General features: G+C 32.8%; 1 protein-coding gene across 1 annotated transcript in view; it reads right to left on the minus strand.

Moving 5' to 3' along the window:
• The window catches only part of LOC108737775 (cystinosin homolog), a 30138-nt gene extending 25990 nt beyond the window's left edge, over positions 1-4148 (minus strand). Inside the window, exon 1 of the mRNA XM_025980063.1 lies at positions 3878-4148. The gene's annotated coding sequence lies outside the window, so the exon portion shown is untranslated. The remainder of the gene's footprint in view (positions 1-3877) is intronic.
• Between the last annotated feature and the right edge of the window lie 23397 nt (positions 4149-27545).

A 27545-nucleotide genomic window follows, 5' to 3' on the forward strand; every position in this document is an offset into this window, starting at 1 on the left:
AATTTGCAATGCTCTTATTAATTAAAAATTAAAAGGAATACTCACCCCTAATTACCACAAATAATTTTATTTGAGCGGACACGTGTTTCGCCCACTTCATACGTGGGCATTATCAACGCGAGACTAATTTTTAATTAATATTTACCACAGTCTCCTATTTCCAACTCTTATTATTATTCACCGAAAATTAGTAGAAAACCACCGACTCATTTTTAAAAAAAGCATTTCATAAACAGTGCCTACTATTACCATTTACTAATTATCATTACTTGATTAGTTTTATCGGAAGAAGCTTATGTTTGGCCAAACATAACTCCTACAAGTCAGTAAAATTTTTAGTATTAAAAAAATAAATCTACAAATTTTTCTGGTTAATACGGGTTTACATAAAGTTAAAGTCAAATATTAATGTGAAAATTCTTTTCGATTTTGCATTCACTACAAACTACCTCATGAGGGATAATTTTTTAACAACAGCAACAAAAATTTTCCCTCATTAACCTGAGGTAGTTTGTAGTGAATGGAAAATCGAAAAGAATTTTCACATTAATTATCCATATTAACCACTATTAATAATTAAAAGTGTGAAAGCCAAAAGTATCTTGGGATTATGGTATTGGGAGGGAATTAAAAATAGAAAAAATTTACCTAATTTCTACCTCCTGGAGTTAATCTATTTTTAGGAATGGAAAGTAAACTTATTTTTATACCCAAAACCTACCGGTTTCTAGTGCCTAATTTTAAAGCACATTGTCCTTTTAGAAGACAACGCGTAACTGTTGTTATGGTATGCTTCACCATACGCAGGGTAATATTTTTAGAATGAAAGTTCTGATTTGTAATTAAACCTAACATACAAATAAAGAGATGTGATGATCATTAATACCATATATTTCCGGAAAAGAAAAGAAATAGTTTCACTTTCTATAAGATCTTCATTTTTCCTTTTAAGGGTGCTCTAAATGAAATAGAAAACGGAATGTATGCAACGATATCATTGATCTCTTCCAGAATCAATATTGTTAGGCATAGCTTATATCACACTTTCTGTAATATAGGTATGTTCGCCAATACTTTTTTGATTGGTTCATACCGACCATGGTGGTGACGTAAACACAATTTCTTAATAATATTACAGTACATGATTTTCAAAAGTTTTCGTAAAGGTGCTTTCAAAAAAAAACACTGACATCTCAATTTTCTATGAATCGACTTAAGTTTTAAATTTTTAAGCTACTTTATTGAATCTTGTTCATTTACTGACTATATAAGTACTGACTGATCGAATGAGACGTAATATTTCGATGTAGAGAATCATCGTTTCGTTAGAGAGTTAGAGAAAATACAGGAGTTTACTCATGTACTAAAATAAATAAAAGCAAAACAAAAATACTGGTATGCAAGGGAAGTAAAAATAGGGAAAGAACGAATGTAAAGGTAGGAGACGAAAAATTAGAAGAAGTGACTGATTTTAGGTATCTAGGAAGTCAGATAAATCAGGACGGAAGGAGTAGTAGGGACATAAAGCAGAGGATAGCGTAAGGTCGAGTCGACTTCAATAAAAAGAAGTCATTGGTTTTACGATTTAGAATTAAACAAAAAGTCAATAGAATTGTTAATGTTAGTTAATTTCAATTGAAACATCAGTTTCTTTACAAAATAAACGAATTTAAGTACCTAATGATCAATTAAATTCAATAGGCTTTTACTTATCGGTAAAAGCAATGATATCTAAAAATGTAACCAAACTTCCCCCGTGAAGGTGGCACAACAAAGTGGCCAAAATTAATTTCGAAAATACCAACAATCAAAGATTCAATAGTGTTGATTTAATACATGCTGTCTTCTTAATTTAATTAATTTTCTATTACTGTCGTTTTTTTAATACCCTTTAAGGTTAGTTATCTTAATACTCGAAATTTAATCTTACAGACACAAATTTAGCACCTAAAGATGTTTAAATCATAGTACGATAAGGAATAAATAAACGTGTAGGACTTGGCTTAATAATTATTTATTCATTATTGTGTTCTGATTAGGACATCTTCAACAAATTAAGGGAAGATTTGGATATCACTAGCACCTAAAATTTTAACCAGTTTGTTGTGCTAGCTTCGTTTGTCTGACATAATTTATAAATCATGTACTCTTTTAATGTTCTGCTAATTTTTATAATCTCTTCTTTGTCATGGTTCAAAATTGCTGCTGAAATGTAATTCACTGAAACGTTACCGTAAAGTGATTCGATTCATCGATAAAATGCGACAAAGTTTCTTAATCGGTTATTTCTCAAACTTATCAATAAGTGTTACAAAGTTTAATGGTTTTACGTTCTATGTACATTCATCAAGTACTGAAACATAATAAGCAGTAAAAAGAAAAAACTATAAATTACCTAATGAATGTACACGGCCACAAACGGTTTTAGTGCAACTTTTTTAGAAGATTATTTTGCGTCATTTACCCACAAGGCATCGAAGACATTTATATTTGACTGTTGTGTCACATTTTTTAATATCTTTTTTTGTAATTCTGTACACAAAATTGCAGGTTTGAAGTTACGAAATTTGATGATCATTTGATCATTAGGTAAAACACACTCCAACTAATTAATCGTGATGAGAAGAATTGGTCTTGGTTTTAGTTATGCGAAAGTGTAGGATCAAGACCAATACCGAACGAGAAAGACCAACACTAAAACCAAGACCAAATATGCAATGCTAAACGAAAAATTATTAATTCTGATGGATTTGTGAGTTAATGTTAATTTTAATATATTGTTTTCGTGAAATCAAACATTTTTTGTATTATAAGCTTTAAATTTTATTTACTAGATTTTTGGAGAGCGGCGTTGTACAGGTGCGAAACATGGATTGTGGGCGCGGCGGAAAAGAAAAGGTTAGAAGCGTTCGAAATGTGTTGTTATATGGTGAGGATAACGTGGGTAGAAAAGGTTAGAAATGAAGAGGTATTAGAAAGAATAGGAGAACAGAGGACTCTATGGAAGTCAATAAAAAATAGGCGAGATAGATTGGTAGGACATCTTCTCAGGCATGAAGTTCTAGTTAGAGATATATTAGAGACAGAAACGGGAGTTAGGAGGGGTAGAGGTAGACCTAGATTAGATTACTGCAAATAGTTTAGGATGTGGGTTGTTCTAGTTTTAGGGAAATGCGAGGTTAGCTTAGGATAGGAAAGAGTGGAGGTACGTGTCCAACCAGTCTTAGGACTGATGACCTTATGATGATGATGATGCAGGTTAAAATTAAAATTTGAGTGATTATGTATCATTAAAAAATCATTAAAAAAACATAAAATTATTAACAGAGGGTGTGAGTTCGTACTATCTTATAAGTACATCGGAGAAATGAGCGGAAAAAAATATGATCCATATTGATTTTACTCAATTCTACTAACCCAACCCTACCTAACCCAACCTAACCTGGCCTAAGTAACAATAAACAGTCATACGTCATATACCATAGCTTACATTGCTTCTTTCTTTGATTTGTACCTACAGACTGTGTTGGTGAGGCACAATTGCACCCTCTGAATAGTTTTACAGAAGCTAAACTTATTTTATGAACATTATCTTTCGATTTCAAGTGCCTACTTAAAATTATCAAACAATAAAGATATGTCGTTTTTAATAACTTCAATTAATGATTACCGCTAACAATACGGCATAATTTTATAATACACCTACTACAGTCCCAAAAGTCTTCAAAGGTTTATACATCGAAAAAAAAAATAGTTGAACGTTGATGGGATAAACTCAAACTCAAGAAAGAAAACAAAAAACGGCAACAAGTTGACAAAAAACTAGATGAAGTTTAAATTAAAGCAAAAACGGGAAAAAGAAAAGTTTTTTACTTACGTCAAATAATTATCTACTTATTTCTCTTAATGATATTGGTTTGTGGGCAATAATAAATCACACGTTGTTGCAATTCACTTTGTAGGTATTTGCGGCTTTATTTCGCGTAGTAAAACAATACGTCAGTAATAAACTTCGTGGATTACCTACATGTTTATCGCGTGAAAGTTAACGGAGGACTGAATACAAACTGATACAAACGTTTTCGGTTTGGTGCTAATAATACGTGCTGTCGTGTGTCGGTCACTTGATGTCGTGGTATCATAATCAATCCGGCCGTCTGCGAACAGTCGAAGAAGATAATTACTGCTGTTTTTCGACACAGTCTTAACTTTTGTTAACCGTGGTCACACTCCAAGAGTGATGAATCGTCTTCCGAATTCGTCTAACATTGATGCAAGTCATTGTATGGGTTGTCGTCATTCACGTGAACGTATTTTATTTTGTATTAAAATCCTATAATCTACAATGACGACATATCATGCAATGATAGCTAATAAATAAATATATTTAACTAGTTTCTCGATTAGGCTTTGCTTGCAAAAATTAATGGTCATTTTTTACATTAGTTGACATTGGAATTGAGACATGAAATTTAGTCAGGTAGGTAGTACTCACCATTTAGAATCGTGTGGTAGTATTAATTCTATGCGGAAACCAATGTAGCTTGAGATACAGGCTCCTAAAGTTTTCTTAATTGGAGGAAATTCCGGTTGGTACGGCCCTGGCTGCAGCCCTTCGTCAGCTGTTCTCGCCAAGTATGCATTGATGACGTCATTGTTTAGTTAGGTAGATGTATGACAGACTCAAGTTTGTTTAATTCCTGCCTGGCTGATACATTAGAATAATGTTAGGAAGATATGTTTTAGAACAAACGTTCTTTGGTGGGAACAGCTGACGGAAGGCTGAAGTCAGGACCGTACCTACCGGAATTTCCTCAAATTAAGAAAACTTTAAGGGCCTGTATCTCACTCACATTCATTTTTAAACAAATAATAAACAAAATTCTAGTAAATACTACTACACTACTTCACTTGGTGAGTACTACCTACCTGACTAAACTTCATGTCTCAATTCCAATGTCAACTAATGTAAAGAATTACCAAAATTTCTGACCAAAACATCTTTAATATTACGGTCTACTAAATTTAGTACATCCTGTGCGAACGCATATTTTCTGTTTTACATCCATGACTTGACTTGTATAATTTATAGGCATTTTCTTTGACACGACGTTTTCTATAAAATATTAACATTAGCTCAAATTCTGTTTACAAAATTGAGGAAATTATGTAATATTTTACAGTTTATATGCCGGCACTAAGTTTTGTTTTGCTGACAGGTTCCAATTTCTCATAATAAATTATACCTACTCTTTATCCAGAACATATTGCATAAATTAAATCAATTTCATCTTTGCTTGTTTTACAAGTGCGATTACATTACTGAAGTTCATTGTTTTACATTAATCAGGTTTACAGATTTTGGATGATATGTAATTTGAAATAACAACTCATCTAGGTNGGTAATTTTTTACATTAGTTGACATTGGAATTGAGACATGAAGTTTAGTCAGGTAGGTAGTACTCACCAAGTAGAATCGTGTGGTAGCATTAATTCCGTGCGGAAACCAATGTAGCTTGAGATACAGGCTCCTAAAGTTTTCTTAATTGGAGGAAATTCCGGTTGGTACGGCCCTGGCTGCAGCCCTTCGTCAGCTGTTCTCGCCAAGTATGCATTGATGACGTCATTGTTTAGTTAGGTAGATGTATGACAGACTCAAGTTTGTTTAATTCCTGCCTGGCTGATACATTAGAATAATGTTAGGAAGATATGTTTTAGAACAAACGTTCTTTGGTGGGAACAGCTGACGGAAGGCTGAAGTCAGGACCGTACCTACCGGAATTTCCTCAAATTAAGAAAACTTTAAGGGCCTGTATCTCAGTCACATTCATTTTTAAACAAATAATAAACAAAATTCTAGTAAATACTACTACACTACTTTACTTGGTGAGTACTATCTACCTCACTAAACTTCATGTCTCAATTCCAATGTCAACTTATGTAAAAAATTACCAAATTAATATTCTTTCTCCATAAAACCTTTTAACTCCTAATTCACCCCTACAAAGTTTTAATTTTATGTGATGTCGCTAGCTTCAATTCAATTCAATTCAGATTTCAAATGCAAACGTAGCAACAACATTTCATCCTTAAGGGTTGATTTTTAAAAACGCATGGAAACGTTGCAACCTCTTTTCATTTGACTGATTATATCAAAGAGCATAAATATCAAATTTCAAATAAATTCAACAACAAATAAAATATGTCTCAAACAAAAATTGCAACCCCTCCCCTTGGACGTTGAATTTTTTAAAATGCCGAGATAAGCGTTTCACAAATTAAATGAGGGAGTATTAAGACGCAAGTTTCAAGTAAATCTGATCACAAACAGTATATGTCCCATTCAAATATTGAAAGTCCTTTTCCCCCCCCCCCCCCCGACAGAGTTGAATTTTGAAGTTTCAAGTAAATAAAAAAAAAATAATAATCAATGTATGATAAATTATAGCAAACATAAGGTCGTCAGTCCTAAGACTGGTTGGACGTACACCTCCACTTTTTCCTATCCTGAGTCAGAGCCAATCTTTGCATTTCTCCATAAACCTAGAACATCTCACATTCTTAACTATTTGTAAACAGTAATCTAATCCGGTTTCTGTTTCTAATATATCTCTAATTAGTTCGTAATGTCTAAGAAGCCCTACCAATTTATTTCGTCTATTTTTTATTGACTTCCATACAGTCCTTTGTTCTCGCGAGATAAAAATGTTCAGTCTCTCAGAGTCTCTGAAAGCGAGACTGGAGTCTCCGTCTCTCATCGAATCTCTCTGGTGCCGTTGAGAGTGACTGTCGAGAGACTGTAAAAAAAACTGTTTAGCGTCTCTGAACGAGAAACTCGAGTCGCTCATAGAAAGATCCTCATTTCGTATCCAGTCTCTGAACGAGAGACTCGAATTTCTCAATAATTGGTGTCTCGATAGACATGATTAAAATTTCAACATATTTCACAGATCCCAGTCTTTCTACGAGAGACTCGAGTCTCCCAGTTTATCAGTTTTATTCATTCAGTCTCTCTGTGAGAGACTCGAATCTCTGAATTAACAATTTTATCGTTCGAGTCTCTCATATAGAGACTGTGAGAGACGCTCTCAGAGACGCCGAAATACTATGAGAGACTGAAAATTTTTGTCTAGGGACGTTAGATTCTTTCTAATAAGTCTTCATTTCTAATCATCTGTAACTACGGTATTCTCATCATTCGCCTGTAACACGCTTCAAACCTTTTCTTTTCCGCCGCGTCCATCGTCCACGTTTCGAACCTGTACAGCGCCTCGCTCCATTTATATTACACATGTAACAATCTTTTTCGGGTTTGCAAATTAAAACCATTTACGAACATAAAAGTGACTTCTTTTTGTCAACTCTTTCAAATAAGAAAAAATAAAATGGCAAGAACCTTGTGCACTTTATTTATAAAAATAAAAAGAATGTTACAAATCGTCGAAGATGCTTTCAGTTGTTATTCTATTATAAGTTATGTGGGTAGTGTAGAGAATCAAACGATTATTTTGATAAACTGGGAAATCACATTTTCACTAAAGTGACGGCAGCAAATTCTGTAAATATATATTATAGCACAAAAATTATGTCTTTCGTCTGTAATGTACAATAAATAATTTTTGTAAGGTTTGACCAAATTCGTCGTAATTAATGTTGAATTGGTGTTTCCATTTTCCATCATATGACTTTTGCTGTCTTTTAACATCAACATACTGATGTATCTATTGCTATAATCGACTATTCCGGAAATAGCGATTATGTAAACATTCTGATGGGAAAATAATTAGAACATTGAAACGTGAAAGTGTCGTATTCATTAGTATTATCTTCCGAAACAAGGTTACATTTAATAATTAATAAACTATACGTTCGAAGTATACTCATTTGTAATCGAAATATTTTAATGGTTCTATAAACTATGCAGGTAGCTATATTTTTATTCTATGTTTTATAGTTTTTCCATTTAGTAATTAATATTTTTTACTCAGTTTGCTTAGTTTTAAAGGGAAGTAATTAACCATAATAATTCATTACAATTTCTTACACATTAAGGCTATTTGCTAATAATTAGTGCCTTTACTGAGGGCATAATCCAAAATGAAAATTTTTATTGCGAATGAAATTATTATGAAATTCTCAAAATAACAACAAAAAATGAAGGCAAGTACAAATGTTAAATTATTTATTGTGCAATTAATAGTCAGTTTATAATCACTGTATAATATTATGTTTCTAAAGGAAATTTGTTCAACTGAGATAGGGGATGAAAGCACAATTGGAACGTTTAATAAAGGAATGAAATTAAATACAATAATTATTAAGCTAGCTTCAAAATCTAGTTAGAAATGTTGTTAGTTAATTGGAAACAGAGCCAGATCTTAATATGGACTTTTTGGGTTGCAGCTCAGGGTCCTGTGGATATAAAGGGCCCCTAGCCCCCATTGAATACAATGGATAATACATTGTGAATTTAGAAAATGAAAAAATTATCTAAGAACTACAAACAATTACCCTAATTGTTTTTCTATCATTAAAGAAATTTTTTTGACAAAATGGTAATTAATTTGTTTAATTAAGTAAGCTCAAAAGTAGTGGTAGTCCAGGGCCCCTCACATTCACGGTCCTTCCCTAATTAGAACGTTTGATTAAAATTTGCCAATTTTATGGTGTAGGATGTGGTCAAATAGTCGTAGAAGTGGTCGAGAATGTGGTAGTGACTATGGCCAAAAGCTCCTCGATGGAACCACTTAGGTTAAAGTTAATGGGAAGCCCAGATTTAATTGTGTCAAATGGTATTCATTTTGGGCCTACGTTGGATTGGTAATAAGCACCATGCGGCTCACGAGGTGTATGTGACCGTTTGGATTGTTGTGTGTGGTTCTGCCACAAATAATTATCACGTGCGGGCGTTCGCGGTGGTTAGAATCGTAAATAGCATCATAAAATACCGTCTCAAGCATCGCGTTGTCTACATTCTGATGATGAATTGCGACAGCTACCAAGGGGAGAGAAATTGCAAAAGATATGGTGTATCATCATCATCATAAGGTCGTCAGTCCTAAGATTGGTTTCACACGTACCTCCATCCACTCTTTCCTGTCCTGAGCTAAACTTCGCATTTCCCTAAAACAGTAATCTAAAGTAGGTCTACCTCTACCCCTCCTAACTCCCGTTTCTGCTTCTAATATGTCTCTGACTGTCCAAGGTGTCCTACCAACCTATCTCGCCTATTTCTTATTGACTTCCATAGAGTCCTCTGGTCTCCTATTCTTTCTAATACCTCTTCATTTCTAACCCTCTCTACCTACGGTATCCTCATCATTCGCCTATAACACCACATTTCAAACGCTTCTAACCTTTTCTTTTTCGCCGCGCCTGCTGTCCATGTTTCGCACCCTGTAGTGTATAGGTTGTTGAAAATATAATATTTGGAGTAGTTTGAAAATGAAGATGTACCTGATGGAAAAGGTAGAATAACAAATGCCCCCAAGGATGCCAAGGACACTTTCTGAGATAAGATATAAGATTAGATTACTGTTGGCAAATATATAGTTAACAATGTGGGATGAAAAATTTGCTGAGGATAGAAGGATGGGCGTACAACAAGTTGTAGACCCTTTGATGATGATGATGCATCTTGTTCTCAAAACTTTGAAGACTCCTACTGTAGGTTATGACGAAAGAACACACTCTTCTCTAACCATTTGCGGACAGTAATTTAATCTATGTCTTCCTCTCTCTATTTAATCCTGCTTCTGCTTCTAATTTGCTTCTAACTAGCTCTTCATGTCCCACGTGTTCTACCATCCTGTCGCTCTCTTTTCTTATTAACATCCACAGTGTCGTCTTGGTTTTCCTGCTTTTTCCAATACCTCTACCCTTTTTTTATCCACGGTATTTTCATCATCTGCTTCTAGCGTTTTCTCTTTTACCGCCCTCTGGTAATACTTTTCGAATCAATTCGCTACTTCATCCCCTAGTTCTAATGTGAACAGAAGAATCAAGTGTATCGGTTCTATAACCAATGAAGACATTATCATCCTCTTTTCCCTTGATTCGTTTGTCTATACCTTTTGAATTTCTAAATTATCTGTTTGTGAGCACAGAAATAATCAATTTTGTGACTCTAAAAAAAGGAGGTTCATTTGTTCTTTTTATGCGATTCTTCCTCGATTTTATTGATTTTTTTATTGGATAGTTGAATATCTCATCTTACATCTTTGTGTGCTCTTTTTGACTTGACAACTTCCTTGGAAAAGTTGTCAATCAAAGGGCCAAACGTAGGAGTTTTTGTATATAAATGCGATTGTATCGCCTAAAATTTTGATAGGTATATTGGCAAATTAGCTATGTCTTTCCGGTAGGATGTACAGATAAATTTAGAAAATTGATACATTGAAAACCTTTGATGTTTCCCGGTTGCCACTTGACTGGTTGATTTATGTTATCTAGCAATAGTTACCTATACTAATCGTAAAAGTAAATATTGCAAATAGAAGAAAATTCCTGCGTTCTGTCACCTTGCTATTCTTACGTAAAATAATTCGTGTAATACCTACAAGAAGAATTTATAATTACGTCAAAGTATATTTACTTTTATTTAATCAATGTACCTGGTTACGAATCGAAAGGTAACGTTTACAAAACATTATAATTCTGCAATACATTATCTGCGTGGATATCTTAAACAAATATTGGACAGACTATAAATAATTTGTCATTTTCATTAACAACTACTTACTTACATTCGTTATACAAATTAATAGTGCTTTGCACTGCTGTACGATTAGATTACATGTTTATAAGGGCGGTATTCGTATTTATCTATCTATCTACATCTAGACATATCAATAAAATTGAAATAACTGCTATTTTTATGATCGTATGTTTATTTGTATACTATTAAAATACAAATGATCTTTGGTGTTTGTCTGTCGGTCTGTCTGTCTGTCTGTAAGAGCTAATTTTCGAAACTGCTAAAACAGATCTGATTGGACTTTACAGTCATGGAGATTAGACCATTAAGGTGGACGAACGCGGGAAAGTTTACACCCGGAACATTTAACCGCTTTTGAATATATACGTTATATAAAACTGAAGTAGGACATTTTACCGCCTGTTATACCGTAATGTATCTGCAATCTTGTAATAGGTGTACGAGTTTGATTCATATAGGAATACTAGGTAAATCTTCCTTTCCCACACGCTGGATGTGTGCAAGAGTTTGTACACATTTTTTTAAATTTGTGGAAACTCTTTTTACTAAAAACCTTGTTTTTATAAAAAGTCATTATAAGAAATTTCATCTTTTAGACATTAGACTTCTATTTAAGGATGAACTCAAGCGTTGGTTTAATATTTTTATCGCGGTGTTGGTTCGGTGTAATTCGCCATTGTGATTCTACAAACTTTTTCCTATAGTCATTTCTAACCATTTATTTACAAAATAATAAAAAAATTCTTCAAATTTTTTAGCCAGCTGCGGAGCATCTTCCAGTTAGGCCTAGCACTAGTCATAATATGATAGTTGCAGTCACTTATTCGAATAGCAACATATATACATGTATATATTCATAGTTAGTGGTGAAATGTCCCAGGGGATAAAATGACTCGGGTGTAAAGTGTCTTGAGTGTCCTGGCACCTCGACTTGGTCCTGTCTTGAGCCAAATTTTGTATTTCTCGAAAACACCTTCACTGTTTGCGAACAGTATCTAGCTCTACCTTTACCTCTCTACTTTATCGTCCCCTACTTTTAACTCATTCTAACCCTACTTTTAAGTCCCTCATATACTAATATTTTCATTTTATTTTCATCAGTTTTCGTGCCATAATCTTCCATCAATACCGTTTCCATTTTATTTAAATCTTACCATAACTTATCCTGCTATAAATCTATAGTTATATCATCCCTAATCCTAAGGCTATCCTGCCCCTAATAATTTTAATCGTATCTTCGATATATTAATCAAAAAGTAGTGTAACAATGTACATCATTGTTTAAGTCCATTCCGAATATTTACTTCTCTACGATACTGCTCAGATTCTGTAACTACTACCTGTTCCTGTTGCTCTTTATATGAACTATATATCAGTCTCCTATCCACAAACCTCATCCCTACATCCGTAAATATTTATAACATCTTCTCCCATGTAATATTGTCAAAATCTTTTTCTACATCTACGAATCCTGTATGTATACGTTCATTCTTTTCTCTACCATAAAGTTGATATGACCTGGCACGTTCCTCTGCTTCTTCTAAACCCGAACTCATCATCTCTTAAACTTTCTTGCGCTCTATTTTTCATTCTCTGTACGATTTTATCTGGGCTACTTTAATTGTTTATTAGTTATAATTACATAAATTTCATGCGAACAGTGTTACAGGTAATAGCTAATCTCTCTAATAACTGATACGTTATCTATTTGTACTTTTTGTAACTGGAATGTCTAAAGTTTAAATAAATATATTGTTTGGTCTTTTAGAAAAAATACTGCGATATACATTTTTGAATCTGTTCAAGAATACTTTTTCTCTTTGGAATATGTAAAAAGTGAAAATTTAGGGGTGAGGGGGTCAAACCTTTTTTATTTTTCTGATGATTGGAAAAATCTTCTGTAAGATTATTTTATTACATGCAATCTTTAGAGTGACGTAGAAATACTTTTTAAATGTGTATTTCAGTATGATTCGATCAGTTAACATAATAATCATATATTAAATGGGGAAAATCGTTTGTTTTTTAATTATTAATTTTTGTGAGATAAAAACATTTTTTAATAATTCTTTTGTACCCAAGGTTTGCTACCACTTTATTGAAAATATGAATTTAAAAGGACAAAATTAAGCTCAAAATTTTAGTTACAAATAATTTAATTGACCATTATTGCCATTTTACAACACCGTGGTCGCTTCAGATGACAAAACACTCAACATATGAATTATGAGTATTCTTCTACTTGAAGAAGCCACAATGACATTTTAGTTACAAATAGTTCAATTGACCACCATGATCATTTCATCGCACTGTGGTGGAAAATATGAATATGAGTATTCTTTCACTTGGGGAACCCACAGTTTGATGAATAAAAACTATAAATACTATAAATAGAAATATAAAGTACCTGTCCCTTGCCGATGAACATGGAAAAGTTGAAAAGTACTAAAATATGTAATGGCTAATTTAACCGTAATTTTTTTGTAGGTTCATACAGTCATCTCTATTTATCGGAGTTAATCAGTTTTCATATTAAAACACCAAATTCGTATACCAAGTAGGTACCTAAATAATAATTAAATTTAATTTGTACATTGACTTGCTGGCTCCGATCGTAAACATTGCCCCTTTAACAAAAAGTAATTAATGTTTTTTTATTACACAGGAGGAGTTTTACGAGTTGAAATATTATACCTATATTAAAATATAATCAACATAGACTTATCTTTATCTGTAGATGTAGGTTACGTATTATATGACTTATGATATGATACTTTAGTAAGCAAAAGAATTTAGCACAAAAAGTCACTTTTCTAGCACAGATTATAAGTTTCAGTATATAAGTAATTTCTTAAATCCATACAATATAGACAAAGTGTAGATGTTTCTAATTATGTATTAATGAATTATTTATGAAAACCCTTTGGATTAAAATTCCCGTCGTTTTACTTTTCTTTGTACATATTCTTATTTGACCTCAATTAGTATTGGGATCCGTCAAATGGGCATACATTATCTGGTGGCAAAATTTATAACTCGAATGAGGGAAAAATTTACATAGGAACTGTGCACGCAAATTGTAAAATTGTTTATTAAAATAATAAAACACGTTAAAAAAGTAAAAATTTTTTTGATGATGGAGTCGACGAAGTTTTCTTCTAAAGTTAAATCAAATAAAAAGTTAATATGTTCAGTGAAAAGCTGCAATAGCACTTCAGACATAGATCTTCACTCTTCACCTACATTAACTACTTTCCAATAAAAACTAACCGTTTTATATATGTAAAAAATATATTCGGAAAATTAGAGAAAAAAGTAAACTAATAGAAGCTTGGATGAAAGCAGTAGGTATCAAAGAAGTGAATTCCGGAATAAAAATTTGTTCACGTCATTTTAATGCACATGATTATATTTCAGCAAGTATTTACCATCAGCCATAACCTTAATATTTAAAACTAGAATCATACTAAAATTATAAAGTGAGAAATTATTTATTCCTGTGTAATTGATTTAACACAATTCTAATGATACGATATAAGTATTTTGAGGTTAAGAACCTACCTGCTGCAATACAACAAAGTTGCAATAATGTGTTTGCAACGTTCTCTTAAATCGGCTTTGCACGTGCAAGTCATTGATATGATATTGCTTAAATCACCCAGAATCACCTCACCAATTATATAACGTGAATCACTTTTTAAATCCGAAGTTTGTAAAAAGTAGGCAGTAAACTTGACGGAATTTGAAGGCTAGCTTCCGGATTTGTTATTTCCGAATTTTATAATGTGATTGGCATTAAAAACACGCTCACCTTCAACGAAATTTCCTTTCCGAGGCTTTGTGTCAGCCCAATCACATATTGTGTCAATACTTATCATTTTATCGTAATTTAAAAACTTGGAAATTGCACGGTACACTATAGGAACTACGATAAATTTTCCCTAATCGGCGCCATGTTTTTAGGCTCCTCCCATTTGACGGATCCCAATAAGCACCTTCGATTTTGTTGTATTTTACATATATTTGTACTATGCAGAACAAGTTCGTCATACAGTTTATAAAAAATCGGAACCTAAGCTGGGATTGAGTCAGGTTAGGTTTGGTTCGAATGTCAATTTTGAATTTTTCAAAAGACAACATTCTAAAATTTCAACAAAATCGAGAACTTTACCATCTGAATTTAGAAATATGATAAAATATTGTATCTCTTTAATTAATTGTTCACTTAATTAATTATTATGCAACGTCTCAGGTAAACATGTACTTTACATATACATATATTCCGTACTAGTTTTGCCATTGAAAAATCTCTTGTTACGAAACCTCCGCGTTACAGAAGGAAGCAGGCTCCTGGCATGTTTTTAACTTCCGCAGTTTTGAGTTCAGCGATAATAATTCAATCACCTCGATCAATCGCAACATTTTTATTTACATGATAGATATTACAGACGAAAATTTACGCACTGAAAGTGTAAAGTCAAGCAATTCGTTAACTATTAACTTGTTTAAATATAATTTAGCATTCATTCGCACGAACGCCATTTACTGCAGTCAATTACGGCAAATAACGGATGGGGTCATGCCATATTAACAACTACAACAACCTTAAACTTGATTAACACCTAAGTTAACCGTTCACTTAACTGCTTCCTGTTAGATTGAAAATAAACCATTTTATGGTTTCACTTAAACACCAATTTACTATTTAACCTATTTAATCTTAATCGCATAAACAACGAACAACATGTTGTTCAGGTAAATCTGACGTACACAAAACAATTGAGTAGATATATACGCACTTGGGTCTGTATTTACAGCGTAGGCATAATTAGGTGATTTCTTTTATAGTTTTAATGATATTTGGAATAGTATCCAGTCATCATCATAGGTCATCATTCCTAAGACTGATGGGACACGCTCCTCCACTCTTTCCTATCCTGAGTTAATCTTAGCATTTCCCTAAAACTAGAACACCCCACATCCTTAACTATTTGCGAACAGTAATCTAATCTAGGCCTACATCTACGCTCTACCCCTCCTAACTCCCATTTCTGTTTCTAATATATCTCTAACTAGACCTTCAATCTAATCTAGGTCTACGTCTACGCTCTACCCTTCCTAACTCCCATTTCTGTTTCTAATATATCTCTAACTAGACCTTCAATCTAATCTAGGTCTACGTCTACGCTCTACCCCTCCTAACTCCCATTTCTGTTTCTAATATATCTCTAACTAGACCTTCAATCTAATCTAGGTCTACGTCTACGCTCTACCCTTCCTAACTCCCATTTCTGTTTCTAATATATCTCTAACTAGACCTTCAATCTAATCTAGGTCTACGTCTACGCTCTACCCTTCCTAACTCCCATTTCTGTTTCTAATATATCTCTAACTAGACCTTCAATCTAATCTTGGTCTACGTTTACGCTCTACCCTTCCTAACTCCCATTTCTGTTTCTAATATATCTCTAACTAGACCTTCATTCCTGAGAAGGTGTCCTACTAACCTATCTCGCCTATTTCTTACTGATTTCCATAGAGTTCTCTGTTGTCCTATTCTTTCTAATATTTCTTCATTTCTAACCTTCTCTATCCACGGTATCCTCATCATTTGCCTGTAACACCACATTTTGAACGCTTCCAACATTTTTTTTTTCGCGCCTGAACAGCGCCGCGCTCCAAACATACACCTTTAGCAACCGATTTCCAAAATTAACCGTTCGCGAACATAGAAATGACTTTTTTTATTGAAGGCGACTTGACCCTGAGCTATCCTCTACTTTTTATCCCTACTACTCCTTCCGTCCTGACTTCATAGATACCTAAAATCGGCCACTTCTTCTAACATTGTCAAAAGCTTTTTCTAAGTCTACAAATCTATTGTACGCCCTCTTTTTTTTTCTATCGTTTTCTCTATTGCTACCCGTAAAGCTAGAATGGTCTTCCGTGTTCCTCTATTTCTTCTAAACCCAAATTGATCTTCCCCTAATAGTTTTTCCGCCTTTTTTCCATCCTCCTTTGTACAATTCTAGTTAAGGTTTTTGACGCATGGGAAGTTAAGCTAATTGTTCTAAATGTCTCGCACCTATCTGCGCCTCTCTTTTTAGGTATGGTTACTACCACGTAAATGTTACTAACTGGTATATAAACTTTAAACTCAATTTTTCTCACACATTTTTTAAAGTAGAATTCTAGGGGAAATTTCCCCCCATCCACCCCTCGACCCGTTACTGAGTTTTTTACAGTAACCAGTTGGATTTCAAACCCATTAGTCTTGGTTTTATGATGAAACCATATTTTTGACGATTTGTAATAATCATAACCTAACCTAACCTAACCATTTTTTTGACGATTTGTAACAATCATTTGCTTTTGATCCTTTTTTAAAATATGAAGTATACCTAAACGAAATAATGCTCTTCGGAAAATAACTGTAAACTATCAAAATACCAGACTGCGATCATCCTAAACCATTTGAAAAAAGAATAACGAATTTCAATGCCCGTAAAGACCACGCGAATTGCCTCTTACTAAGATATGTGTATTCGCCACCCTTTCTAGTATAGATGAGAACGGCATATCATTTTATAACCCAAGTCAAGATCAGCATTTTCGCATGAGGCATTTACGATTAATCGGGAATTACTGTAGTTTCAATAAAGCGACAGAAAGTTTAAATGTAACATGTTCGTTAATAACTTTTGTGGAAAGTAAAAATTTATTTTGTGTATGTAAATATTTGGCATAAACATGTCCTTGCAATAAAATTATTTTTCAGATTCAGGTGTAACACTTTTAGTTCCAAGTGCATATCTGACTTTAACGGAAGAAGATATGTAGGTAAAGCAAACAAATTAATGCTTTGAAAGTTCGTACAACAGAAAGAGAAAGAAATCGAGCTAATGAATGCGATGACAAGTGGAATTGTCTATAACTTGGGGTTCGAGTCTTGTCTCATGATCAGGAAAACTGATTCAATTAATAAGGATTTTCATTTTTATGAATAACGTAATGTAATGAAAATTTGAAATGAAAAAGTAAATTTTTTGCAGAAAAAATTTCCACAGATGCTTACTTTTCACCATATTCAAAAAAGAAATACTTATTATGATTGTTTCTGAACTTATTAGGTTCTCAACTTCAATAAAGAAAAAAAAACAATGTACTGTACCGTTGAAAAACTCCCGTATGAGGAGGCGAAACGTCGCCGTCGGTTGAGTTTTCCTAAAATTAAACTATTACAACTGTTATTGCAGCTTTGTTTCCAACAATTATATTTAACAGGGGAAGAAATAGTAAACATTTCTAATTAAGATTTTCTTTCTATATATAGAAGCAAGCGACTTTGTCTTTTAAATGTTGTATCAATAAGTCATAGAATAAGTCGTCATCGAAGTACTTTTTTAATATCAATCTGATAAAAATTGTAACTACTATTTAATTCAATAAACATTATCAATCCCTAAGTATTTCGTTTTTAGGAAAGGTAAAACTACACAAAGTTTTGAAAATTAAGGTGTAGGTATAATAATTTCACGGTATTGTTTGTATAAAAATACTGAATTCATAAAAAGTTTGATTGAAACTGGTTATGATAGGTAGGGACCTTGTAATGCTAAAACTGTTATTCTCAATTAAAAATTCTGTTGTTAAAGATTATAAGTACTTCCATCATTTGCATAACATGAAGAAAAAGTTTTTGTAAATGCTAGATTGGCTATATTTCGTGACTATATTACATTACCAAAAGTGTTGTGGTATTAAAAACATTTATTTTTTGCCAAAGTCAACTACAAATTTTGTATGCATAGGTAGAGCTAGTTCAGAATTTCAGGAGCCTTCATATGCACGAGAGGCGAATCATATTGCATTCGTACTGTTCATTACGAAAACATTGACTCGCTTTACAAACATGAATCAAGCTCTAGGTATACTGTAAGCAGTGTCGGCCAATTTTTTAGGAGGTAGAATTGTAGAAATTAATAAATGGGTGGTGGTTTTTACCATTTAAAATAAACTAATGACAAACAGTATTAATAGATTATACATTAATACACCGCAAATATTTTCAGGATGAAACATCTCAATTTTTTTCAGAACGGAATATATAAAAAACAGTTAAGAAATCGCTGACGTATTAGAAATTTTTCGCATTTTCAAGGGCATTTGTAGAATATTGAGCAAGTGGGGGCGTGTTTAACCTACCAAATATTGGACAATTACTAGGTACATATCATTCCAAAAACAACAACTCAAAAATAATTTTACACTAGAGTTTTTACTCATGTAAGTATTCAATTTAAAATAGAAATTATTATCAAAGTGGTATTATATTCCTAAAATCAGGAATCTCTTCTAGAATCCTTGGAAATAAATAAATCATTAAATTAAACACGTTTTCTTACCTTTTTCAGTTCCTAATAAACATCTAAGTAAAGTGGGCTTAAAATTTTGCATTATTTATTTGATAAATGTACAATTACTTAGTACAACAATTTATTTTATCCATATTTAACATCTTTTGTGTTTTCTTAAACAAAACATCCAAGGCACCATCTCCAACCTATTACGTAATTCGCCCTTGTTATAACCGGTCTACCCTCTATGTCGCTATATATTTATATACATTAAATTTGTCGCTCTAGACACTAGTTTTATTCTGTTATTTCTGCTAAAAATTAAGTGTAATAAGTGTTCTTTAAAATTACATAATTTACATGTTACATGATTGCAATTCGCACAACACTTTTTTATTTCTTAATTATTTTATTAGATAGAAGACAAAAAATGTGCAAAAATTGTCCTTGTGCACATTGCCAAATGTTATTTCGAAAATTTAACCGAAAATCTACAATATTGGATAAGTATTTACATTCAATAAATATCATTTTGTCTTCTTTCTATTGCCTCATTTTTAAATGATTGCGAATTCGTAAGCACCGACTAGGTAATACAATAAATAACCTTACGTCATATATGTATATGTATCTCTTTCTAACAAAGTAATTATAAAGTAAATGCATCACTTATTTACTATTTCGAAGTTGCAGCTTGTTCCCTATAAGTTTGTTCAATGTACAAAGATTACCTAAAGATTATTTATTACTATAATTATGTGGACAAATAAACGCCAGAAAATCATGTTCATATGCCATTTAAAAGCTACTAAGTAAACAAATTTAGAAAGTTCGTATTTGATGCAAGAACTTAAGAAACACTAATAAAATCAAAGTGATGTAGTCATTAGGAAACGTCAGGATATAAGTACAACTGCAGGGTTGCAAAGCTGCCAAACAATGAAATGGTACTTTATGAAAAATGTATTTTTTCGAAGTGGTTAATATAATAATTTAGTAACCCTATACCACATTCGACTTTGATGCGCTTGCGCAAAATCGCTATTCGATGGCCATCGTGTACCGAGTAGTAGACCAAATGCATTCTCCAATTCTCTATTCGAGCGCAACGAAGTATTGTTTATATTACTGAACTGGGCCGCACAAGACAGCTCTGCGCACAGTTTCAAAATTCGCATCTACCTTCTTCATACCTGTTTTCTAGCATAAAGCAATAAATTTAACAGCCGGCTGCGTTCAACCCATCTGATTGGTTTAGATAGGTTTTAGATTTTAAGAATTTATTTTTTTGCAATGAATACAGCGTTAAGTAATTGTCAAATTGTCAGTTATTTCGATTTGGCATTCTTCTAAATGTTCTTCTATGTTACATAAAGTATTGCAATTAGGTGCCACACATTTTGCAGAAAAAGTTTTATCATACAGGTAACAGTTTATGTACTATCACTGTTAATTAAAATGGATAAAACAATAGTTAAAATAGAACAAGTTTTAGAAGAAGATGTATGATGCTTTCAGTAAAAATTTGTATTAATTATTTTTAAATGGCAATAAACGCCTACACAATTTCAATTTATTATTCAAATCAATTTAGAGAATAGAAAATAAATTGAAAAATCAAATTTTTAACTAGAAATATATCCATAGATTGGAAATTGGAAAATTAATTGTTAAAGGTGTAAAATAAATTCTTAATATCTTTGTGGATTGTACCCATGACATGATTCAATTAAAGGGTTCTCTTGACTGCCAACAAATTAAAATAAAAGACAATTCTATTTAGAAGTTTTAGTGTAGACCTTAAAAATTTTGAAAATATTCAGTTGTTTTTCGTGTAAGAGAGTATTATTTTCTATAATGTGATAGTTAGGGATAAATGCAATTTACGGTTTTATATGTCTTTTGAGAAAATTTCATGTATTTTTAATGAGACCTAATTTTAAACAATGGGAAGGCATGTTCCTCATTGGTGCTGCTTCAAAAAGCATTTTCTGTAGAAATATTTTTCCAAATGGCATATAAACATGTACGCATTGCTATTATCGTTATTCGATATGGTCAACAACAATAATGAATTCTGTCCAAACAGGCAACCTCAAGGGTCAAAAATCAGTGCGAACAACTTGTGCCGCTTACTGTACAAACATCGGAATAGGATTACGAATTCGCACAAAAAACAGTACAGTCGATATAGTTGGTGAAATTATTAAAAGTAAAGAAGATTTTCTATTCTACTTTACATCTTCTTATTGCTTTTAAAACCTAAATTGCAAAATATCTTGACTTGAAGATAAACCTACTTGTAAGTCCGAATAATATGTTATTAATTAACTAATTATTTATTATATGAGACATTCAAACTAACAATTGTGATAAAATATTTTTTACATACGCGAAGTCCCATTTTAAGGTTCCTGCCTATTAAACGAATTTTTCAGTAAGAAAATTATAGAAAAATATTACAGACAAAAACAAAGCGAAATATCTAAAGATGAATTTTACTTTCATCTTGGGAACAATTTTCAGTCATTTGAGTGTTAGTTGTCAATATCTAATTGTTTTTTAGCTGGAGATTGGAAAGTGTACAAAATGTTTCCTTCAAATAATAGGTTTTATTTTAGGGTGAATTTTACCTTTGGAAAGCGTAGAAAGTACCTTCAAATATGAGGCTTAATTTTAGGTTGATTTTGATTTTTGGAAGGAGTAGAAAATTGTATCTTCAAACGTGAGATTCAATTTTACGGTAACTTTCAGTTTTAATCGTTTTGAATATTAAAGGACAAACAAATGCTTGTCGAGTGACTAAATTCATTTTCTTAAACATCAAGTTGTAGGACTTAAGGATGTTTAGGAGGTACAATCTGAGATAAGAGTACATAAAATTAGAAATTCGTGATTAATTAGGTGTTGCAGCATATCATGAGGTAAATAAATACTTTTTATACTAAAAAAAAAAGTACGCGGTTTGAGATGGTATTATATTCCTAAAATCAGGAATCTCTTCTAGAATCCTTGGAAATAAATAAATCATTAAATTAAACACGTTTTCTTACCTTTTTCAGTTCCTAATAAACATCTAAGTAAAGTGGGCTTAAAATTTTGCATTATTTATTTGATAAATGTACAATTACTTAGTACAACAATTTATTTTATCCATATTTAACATCTTTTGTGTTTTCTTAAACAAAACATCCAAGGCACCATCTCCAACCTATTACGTAATTCGCCCTTGTTATAACCGGTCTACCCTCTATGTCGCTATATATTTATATACATTAAATTTGTCGCTCTAGACACTAGTTTTATTCTGTNAAAATTACAATTTTTTAAAATTTCAATAACTTTTTAATGGTTTAGTGAATCGATTTGTAATTTTTACAGGAGTTTTAGAATTGAATGAGGCAATTCTTCCAAATTTTTATTTGTCTCGTAGCATACCTCCCAAACATCCTTAATGGTAAGAACTTGAGGTTGACCTTAACCTCATGTTCCAAGTTTTTTGAACATTGAATTTTCGTTTTTATGACCTTAAAAATCGCTCCCACGATAATTGTCCCGTTTTGATTCTTTCAATTTTTGTCTGAAATAGTTTTCCATAAAATGTTTTACAAGTAACTAAAGAGTTACTTCTATGAAAATTATAAAATGGGACAGTCGCTAATTGTTATATTATTTATTTCTTAAATAAAACGTTTATTATTCGGACCTTTACACTGTACAAAATTTAACAACAACAGAACTAATTGTATTGCTTCAGTTTACCAAAATATCACTGCCCTATTAGATGAGCTGTCTTCTTGTAAAAATACTTATTGCAACTTTTCTTTTTAAACTGGATAATAATAGGTATAAATGCAATGATACACATTATTACACATACATAAGTGTGTGATTGAGAAAATCACAGTTCAGAATAAGTTTATGTTGTTCGAAAGTTAAAAGGTCTCCTAATAAGTTCATGCATTGAAATTGATATGTTAACAAATATTAAATAGTCTATTTTATAGTAACTGTGGCTTGTGTTAAAAGTCAGAGAAGATTTATTATTTCGGAAATGATAAAAATGGAAATATGAAATAGATTATCTACCTGCTAATACCTTCGAGAAATTAGCATAAAGTGTATAGCATTTTATATAATAAATTTTTTGTAGTTTATAATTTATCCACAAATTTTTGAGTTTGCTACAATTGGATACTGTATAAACCATCAAACATTTGTGGCTACAGCTTACAACCATCTAAGTACATAATTTGCTATAAACTTCCAAAATGAAATAAAATTTCATACCTAAAGTGAAGAAATAACAACAGGAAGAATAAAATCTCTTTATGTTTATTGTGGTTCAATTGAACCACTTTGTTTTGAAGAACTGCTTTGTCATTTTCATTTTGTCGATTGTTAATTGATTACTCAGTAAAAAATAATCTGCTTCTCGCTATCCACAGTAAATTGTTGTTAACTACAGTGTGTCCCACATTTAAACAACATCATTTATATTAATTTTCTTAACTCATACATCTCAAGGAAGTATGTCAAAATCACCAAAGTAGTGAATATTATTATATGTTTAACATAGGTATTAGTAATGAGCAAAATGAAGACTTAACAAGTCCAAGACCAGAACTACAAGTTGAGTGAGACCATGAGCAAGACCGAATGAGCAGTACCAAGACCAATACCAAGGCTGGGGCAGTCCTTTGCTCATTACTACATATTACGACAAAATCCTAGTTGGGCGTTCTATATAATATCTTACAGATTTTTTAATTTTTACTTGAATTTACTTTAAGTTTAACAGTATTATCAAATAAGCATATCTTTTGCAGATATAAATACATATAATGAAATTTATTCGAATTTCCAAAAATATAAATATTTTGAAATCGAAATTTTATCGTGAATTTAAAAATAATATGTTAAGCTACTTACAGCAAGCTGACGTAATAAGATTCAGAATTACAGTTAAATTTGTTTTACTCATTGTCAAAAGGCATATTATCGTTAATTCCTTAAATTCGTAAATGTTTGCGGTTACAAATATCATCGAATTTTAAAGACTTCATAATACGTCGGTTCTTTTACATTATTAACCGATTAATTAGAACATAAACTGGGCCATATGTGCTCTCAGCATGAGTTAAATAACTTTGCAAATTAAGAGCGCAGTCATATCTCTGTTGGTATTTATAAATAGTAACCAGCCAACGGTGACTTGACAGTTTTTTCGTTGCATGAGGAATTGCTCTATTAAATACTCGCTTGCTTTACACATTTCCATTTTTATCAGCGTTTTTAAACGTCAACTTTAATGTCTTCTCTGAAATTTGCCACATTTTTTGTCGTAAATGAACAGAAGGCTTTTTAGTTATAGACCAGAAAAAATCTCTTTTATTCCTCTTTGAATGACGTAACTGTACATTTTTTTATTATTGAACATTAAAATTGTTCTTAATGTAAATTTATTGCATTAATTGATCTTCTTCGATAATTTTTTAAGAACTTGCGTACTTGTATTGGAAGAGGTGTAATTTGTGAGTCCTTAGACACCATGTTGATTATTGATTACCTCGTGGTAATACTGTTAAACATGTCCGATTAATTGCGAATTTCATAATCCTAATAATATCCTCAACAAGTACATAAGAAATCAAGTAATTTAATAAATGAAGACCGTGAAGACCTACGAATGCAGTTAGAATTTGTACAGCTCGTCATTTTGTCAAAAGAATACAAAGATTAGTGAACAAAATTATTGTTGTATAATGCCTTTTTTCTGTTCTTCGTTTGCACAGCAATAAATAATTATTGTATAATAATTAGAATAATCATATCTACTTAAGGAATACTTTATAGAGTAGTGAGAAAGTCTAAAATTTTTGACAAGCGATATAGAAGTGTCGATTAGTCTATAAACTAGAAGTATCGAACGTGCTACTGTTCGAATTTAAATCGCAAAAATCACAGTTGATAATACAAGTATTAGTAAAATTATAAGTATAAGTAATCAGTACGGTTATGTTAATGTACAACAACCTTTTCAGTTTTTCTGTGCACTTATTAATCGTTTTTTATATTGTGTTGATTATAAAAAGCATATGCGAAAAGTGTATCCATGCAAGTTTATCTAAAGAACAAAAAATCAGAGTTAGGCACCATAAAGAAGTCTAATGGTAGGAACACTTAAAGCTCTGCGAAGGCCTTGTTACACAGCACGTGGAGCGCGGACAGGCGCATCCTAGCAGATTCTTAAACGGTGACATCGGGTGCGTACAATGCCGATCCACGCGCCGTTCAACAGGGTCTTTATACGGCGCGTGAATTGCTAATGCACACTCGCGTAACGGGTTAGGCGGGGCCTGGGGGCGGACAGGCGCATCCTAGTAGATTCTTAGACTACTTCCACGGTGACATTGGGTGCGTTTAATGCCGATCGACGCACCGTTCAACAGGGTCTTTATACGGCGTGTGGATTGCTAATCCACGGTCGCGTAACGGCTTCGGCTAGATCTGGAGGGGACAGGCGCGTCCTGGCGGTGTGTTTGACTTCTATTCACGGCCGCGGCGGACGCGTGGAATGCTGATCCACGCTCCACGCGTCGTTTAACATGAAATTAAGGAAGCCATAGAAATCGCTAAGATGCTCCTGTCCGTTCCAGGCTTGACCGAAATCGTTACACGAGCGTGGATTTGCAATCCATGCGCCATATAAAGCCCCTGTTAAACGGCGCGTGGATCGGCACTACATGCGCTTGCTGCCACCTCTTCAGTGAATCCGCTAGGATGCACCTGCTCCAACCCGCGCTTCGTGTAACGGGTTCGGTCAGGCCCGTACTGGCGATTTCTTTGGCTTCCTTTCATGGCGGCGGCGGACGCGTGGATTGCCGATCTACGCTCCACGCGTCGTTTAACATGACCTTAAAGAAACCGCTAAAACGCGCCTGTCCGCTCCAGGCCTGACCGAACCCGTAACGCGAAGCGTGGATTTGCATTCCACGCGCCGTATAAAGCCCCTGTTAAACTTTGCATGGATCAGCATTACATGCGCCCGCTGTCACCGTTAATGTAGTCAAAGAATCCGCTAGGATGCACCTGCTTCAGCCCGCTCCGAAGCCGTGACATGGAGCATGGATTGACATTCCACGCGTCATGCAACATGGGCTCATTGACTCATATAAAATTATATACACAAGGATTGCCTTATACAATAAATATCAAAAAACCGGCGTAAATTTACTAACCATTACCTAACCTACAACAGGAGTATACAAGAACACCAGATACGAACAATCGCGCATCAGTTTTGGTATTTTCAATTGTTGAAAGTAAAGTATAAACAAAGGGTGAACTCAAGCGACTATTAGTCTTTTTAACTGCAAATTATGAATGAGTATACATGCGTTCTTGTCGCGTACAATTGTTTCGCCTTGCCTAGGGATTAATCACAACCATAACAATAATGTTACTGTAAGACTCACCACGAGGAAATGACAGATAATCTTTTTTATTTATGAAATGTTTCCACAAAGTTAACTTAGATATGGATAAACACGCTAAAATACGTTGATATAGATAACGTACTCTAGGGCAATCTTTAATTTTCTGATATTTATAAACTTATTTGCAAATGCGTGTACAAATAAAAATGTTAAAGGTTAAACATACAATGGCTAAGTATCCAGTTATATCAAATTCTGTCATGTATCGATGACATACAGAGTGTTTAAAATAGCAAATCATTTCACTGAAAAAAAGTACCATTTTTTTTTAAACGCTAGTAGGCATTTGCTTTTGTTATCGTAAAATACTTTTTTAACATAAAATTAACATCATAATGCTAATGTCGAGTATTTTGTTCAGTTTTATGGTTTACAAAGAGCAAAATTGATAACTGAAACTAAAAGACTAAACCGATCAAATTGAGACTACATCGCAGTTAATACGTTAAGTAAAAATGTTCTACAATCGATGCATAATTGAACTTTATTGTTTAATCTGTGCATTTCGTTAGAAAACATGCAATGTTTCGTGACTTTAGAAACGCCGAAGTTTAACGATGTTTCTTTATATTGTTACACTTGGAATTTTTCGAGAATCAAAACGTAAAAGTCTTTACAAAAATTTATTACTTAATTTTAAGTGCGGTTTGTTATTCATTTTTGAATCATTAATTTCAATCTCGCGTTGATAATTTTCACATTAAAAATAGGCGAAAGCGCATGTGTCCGCAGTGAAGTTTTGCGGTAATTAGGGTGAATCTCTTTTTGGATTATTTATTTATTATTTTCGAGGAGTCAGTAAGAATTAGGCGAGACAGGTAAGAAAGATTCGATGGAGAACTTGAAAGGTAAAAAAATTCAAGCTACAATGACTTGTCAAATGTCAAAAGTGTGTCGATATTAAAAAATACCACATTATAAAATATTTAACAATAGTTGTTTTATAGTTAGGCCAAATTATTATTGGACCG

The sequence above is a fragment of the Agrilus planipennis genome, unplaced genomic scaffold (assembly GCF_000699045.2).
Source record: "Agrilus planipennis isolate EAB-ADULT unplaced genomic scaffold, Apla_2.0 scaffold14, whole genome shotgun sequence".
Classification (NCBI taxonomy): Eukaryota; Metazoa; Arthropoda; class Insecta; order Coleoptera; family Buprestidae; genus Agrilus; species Agrilus planipennis.